Here is a 4,978-nt window from a genome sequence, read left to right on the forward strand (position 1 = left end):
CTCTGAATTCTCTCTCTCTCTCTCTCTCTTTCTCTCTCTCTCTCTCTCTATATATATGTGTGTATATATATAATTTTAAGGTCATAGGGACAGTAAATTAGGAAACAAATGAGAAAAGGATCCCTGATGGAAAGGGCAATAATAAAAAAATAATTGAGAGACATTGCCACAAAGCACAAAATGGTATTTTTCCTTTATTATCCACTATTTTTATAAGCTACATATTAATAGTTATCTTCCCCAAGCAGTTCACACAAACTAAGGATTTATGTAGAATGAAAAGTTAAAATAGTTCGCCATCTACTGGTATAACATTTAACTGTCGGAATAGGCAGTACTTTATAAGTGGTTAGTCGCATTAAAAATAAAACAATAGTCCCCAAAACAGAGACACATGCTGAACCCCACGTCACCAAACTAAACTTAATTACAGTTTTGGCTCTCCCACAAAAAGAATCTTAAACCAGTCAATCAGGAATCACCTGGATGGCACTAGTGAGGTTATCTGCCTGATAGACCCTTGCCATTCCCTGAAGGAAAGTGACCTTGCAACAACCAATCCATTTTGCTACTATAACTTCCTTGTTCCCGCTCCCTTCTTTTTTATAAGCCTTTATTTTGCACAGCTCCTTGGAGCTCCTTTCTATCTGTTGCCCAAATTCATGAATTGTTGAATAAAGCTGTTAAGATCTTTAAAATGTACTCAGCTGAATTTTGTTTTTTTAACCTTAGAGTGGGTTTTGCATAAGACAATCCATTTTGCAGAAAGAACTGTTATTTACAATTGTTTTATTTCATTTCTTTTAAATTTCCATTTTGATTATATTTCATAATGTGTATATCTCAATAAAGTAATAAATATGTAGAATTTATAAATAACTGTTAATACTTATAATACATACCCCCAAATTTGTTTTACTGTAAGTGTAGGTAAATCTGAAAAACACGGTTAGATCATTACTACAAATCTTCCAAATTTCTTCATCACTAAAGAAGTTTTAAAAAATTAACTCTGCCAAAGAGCTTCCTAAAAAATACTTCATGCCATATAAATAATCACCACGCATCTATCTAGGTTAAAAACTGAGCCAACAGTGTGTATTATTTACTTGGAATCAGGGGATATTCATGTTCTTTCAAAAAGGAGATAGGGGTATCAACCATAAAATAACATGGCCAAAAAAAATTATTTTTCTCTCACAGCCATAATAAAGATTTTCCATTAGGAAGAGAAAAAAAATTGAAGAATTTTTTTTTCTAATCGCTTATAATTGATTTCAGAACCTCAAAGTATTAAATAGCAGTGTCTATCAACAGGTGAATGGAGAGACAATGCATATACTGGGACAAACGCATATAGCTGATACACAAAACAACATGGATAAATCTGAAAAATCTTCATTCTACATACTATGTGAATCCATTCATGTAAAAATGTATACAAACTGAAAAAACCAGATCAATAGTTGACTGGCACCAGTGCAGAAAGAAGAATTAACCACAAAGGGGTAAAAGGAATCTTTGGTGGTGACAGGAATATTCTGTATCTTGACTGTAGTGGGGACTTAACAGATGTATGCAAACCTCATCAGATTACATATTTTAAAAACATGCACTTTCTTATATGTAAATTATTCCTCAAAGTTGATAAGAAAAAACACTTTAAGTAGCATTTACACTCTTATTTAATGGGGTTTTATAATTAGTATTAACTCTCAACATCTACTTTTACTTCAGTCTTCAGGTCTCAAAAGTAGTCTACTATGAGGTCTCCTATCATTCTCTATTCAAGCTATCAATTTCTAAGTGAGTTTTTTGTTCGTAAATCATGATAGCACAATTCAGTAAAGCACAAAGAAGTCCACCCTTGCAAATTATCCGACACTTCACTTACAGAAATATTACTACATAAATCAACTTTTGAGGACATTGCTCCTTTTTTTAAAATTTTAACATCTCTAAGCTCTCTTAAATCAACACCAAATGCATAAAAACAGCAAAAAGAGTATATTTACAGGGTGGGACAAAAGTAGGCTTACTGTTGTTCATATGGAAAATACAATCTACTTATATAAAAACCCTTGGTTACTGTAACATCACGGCCAGAAGCGCGACCAACTAGAAGGAAGTCAGTCCTGTAGGGGTCGTCTTGGAAACAGCTGCGCCCTCCCCCAGCTGTTTCCCCGGAGGGCGAGGTTTCAGGCAGGAACCTGCCTCAGAGCAGAGCGTGGGTCCTGGGTTGCCTTGCCAAGAACTTCGCCTCCCCGAGCTGTTTCCCACGAGGCCTGAGGGAAGAACCCACCCTCGGAGCACCAGGAACACCCAGCAGCAGTCAGTCCTGAGTTGCTGAGGCAGAAGCCACAGTGTGGTACAACTCTGGGTCTGGCCCAACAGGGGACGTGGCCGGAACCTGCCTCAGAGCAGAGCGTGGGTCCTGGGTTGCCTTGCCAAGAACTTCGCCTCCCCGAGCTGTTTCCCACGAGGCCTGAGGGAAGAACCCACCCTCGGAGCACCAGGAACACCCAGCAGCAGTCAGTCCTGAGTTGCTGAGGCAGAAGCCACAGTGTGGTACAACTCTGGGTCTGGCCCAACAGGGGACGTGGCCGGCCTTCAAACCAGGCGCTCTGAGTAGGGAGGAGGCAACCCCATTCCTCACAAAATCTGCTGTTGGATAGCTTGCTGTCAGTGGCCTGCCAGCCAGGAACCCCATTCACCTGCCCCCCGGACCCTGACAGGAGGGAGGAGTTTTTGACAATGTCTCAATGTGATCGGCCATAGTACAAACGAGTTTAAAGTACTGCAATGTTTGGGGATGTTTCAGAAAGTTGTCTCTTACAACAAATATGAGATCAGAGGATTCTGCTTATAGTGAAACTTGGAGATGGCAACCTTGATAGCAGTTTTCATTTAGGAATGGATATTATTGAAATCCCCTGTGAAATGATTTGTAATGGATCGATTATTGAAGCTACCTTTGGAAATACTATAGCTGTAGATAATATTAAAAATATATCTAAACGTGCAATTCTTTGTCCAAAAAATGAGCATGTTCAAAAATTAAATGAAGAAAATTCGGATATACTCGATGGAGATTTTCACACATATTTGAGTGATGATTCCATTGATTCCACAGATGATGCTGAAAAGGAAAATTTTCCCATTGAATTTCTTAATAGTATTACTCCTTCGGGAATGCCATGTCATAAATTAAAAGTGAAAGTGGGTGCAATCATCATGCTACTGAGAAATCTTAATAGTAAATGGGGTCTTTGTAATGGTACCAGATTTATTATCAAAAGATTACGATCTAACATTATTGAAGCTGAAGTATTAACAGGATCCGCAGAGGGAGAGGTTATTCTGATTCCAAGATTAATTTGTCCCCATCTGACACTGGCCTCCCACTTAAATTAATTCGAAGGCAGTGTCCCATGATGCCAGCATTGCGATGACTATTAATAAATCAGAAGGACAAACTCTAGACAGAGTAGGAATAGTCCTATCTGAATCCGTTTTCGGACATGGTCAGTTATATGTTGCTTTCTCTTGAGTTCAAAGAGCAAGTGTTGTTAAAGTTAAAGTTGTAAAAACCTCAACAAAAGAATTAATTTGTCCCCATCTGACACTGGCCTCCCATTTAAATTGATTCGACGACGGTTTCCTGTGATGCCAGCATTTGTGATGACTATTAATAAATCACAAGGACAAACTCTAGACAGAGTAGGCATATTCCTACCTGAACCCGTTTTTACACATGGTCAATTATATGTTGCTTTCTCTCGATTTCAAAGAGCATGTGATGGAAAGTTAAATTGCTAAATACTTCAGCACAAGGGATATTAGTCAAGCACTCTGAAAGGGTTTTTACTCTTAATGTGATGTACAGGGAGATATTAGAATAAGTTTAATCACGTCAACAGTTATTGTTTGCATCACTGTTGTTTTTGTATCATGTTTTTGTCGTTTTTATATCATGCCTCTATTGTTATATCCTTTTGTTGCTGTTTATTTATTAATAAACTTATATATTATTTTCATATACATTTTACTAATTTCCTTTCATCTCTCACACTTCTACTATAGAGAAAGGGCAAATAGCAATATTAAAGTATCTCCGCTAATTAATTCCCTTTTAATGTGCATGAATTTCGTGCACTGGGCTCCTAGTAGTAAATAATAATACAAGAGTAAACTCTGTGTTTCACGTACTCACAACTGTAAACCTACTTTCCCCAACCCTCATCGTTCTTTCAACAAAGGAAACAATTATAGAAGAATATCTCAATAGATTACTCTGTTCTGCTGAATCTACTGTAAAATAAACAACGGAAATTCAGATTAAAGCAGTTATCCTTCCTAAAGTAATCATGGAACACTAAGGAATTGCTAAAATGGTGAGTGGACAATGTAATTTAAAATACTATGATTATTCTGCATTTAAGTTTTTTTAAAAAAATAGGAAAATTCTCAATAATCCTGTTTTTAGGCCATAAAGGCATTAAGACAGTGTTTCTCAAAAAGAGTTTAGATAGTACTCTTGGATGGCCTGTTTTGGTATTTTTGAGTTTATATTATTAAACTGTGGTTTTAGAATACAATAGCCAAAAGACAACACACTGTAGGAACAAAAGCTGGTACTTTAAATAGATAAACATGATCAGAAGATTGAGCCATTCTCAGATCCACTGTAGTACAGGATGTCAAACCAAAGACTATCTACCACTATCATATTTACTAGGTGTACCAGTTAATAATGGCAGATTTTGTAATAAAAGAAAACACGGTAATTTCAAGAGAAACATTAGAAGTGCTTTATTCAAACTAATGTCCATTGCTAGCTACACATTCCCCCCATCTTTCAGGTAATTTGTGGATACCGTCCCAATAGAACTTTCCTTGTTTTGAGACAAACCATTCAGAGACCCAATTTTCCACTTCTTCGTACATTTTGAAGTGCTGCTCAGAAAATGCGTGTGTC

The 4,978-nt window shown here is 36.9% G+C and overlaps 1 protein-coding gene across 2 annotated transcripts in view; it reads right to left on the reverse strand.

Moving 5' to 3' along the window:
• The window catches only part of PARG (poly(ADP-ribose) glycohydrolase), a 188,577-nt gene that overhangs the window by 154,933 nt on the left and 28,666 nt on the right, over positions 1–4,978 (reverse strand). The window lies entirely within an intron of this gene.

The sequence above is a fragment of the Myotis davidii genome, unplaced genomic scaffold (assembly GCF_000327345.1).
Source record: "Myotis davidii unplaced genomic scaffold, ASM32734v1 scaffold854, whole genome shotgun sequence".
Classification (NCBI taxonomy): domain Eukaryota; kingdom Metazoa; phylum Chordata; class Mammalia; order Chiroptera; family Vespertilionidae; genus Myotis; species Myotis davidii.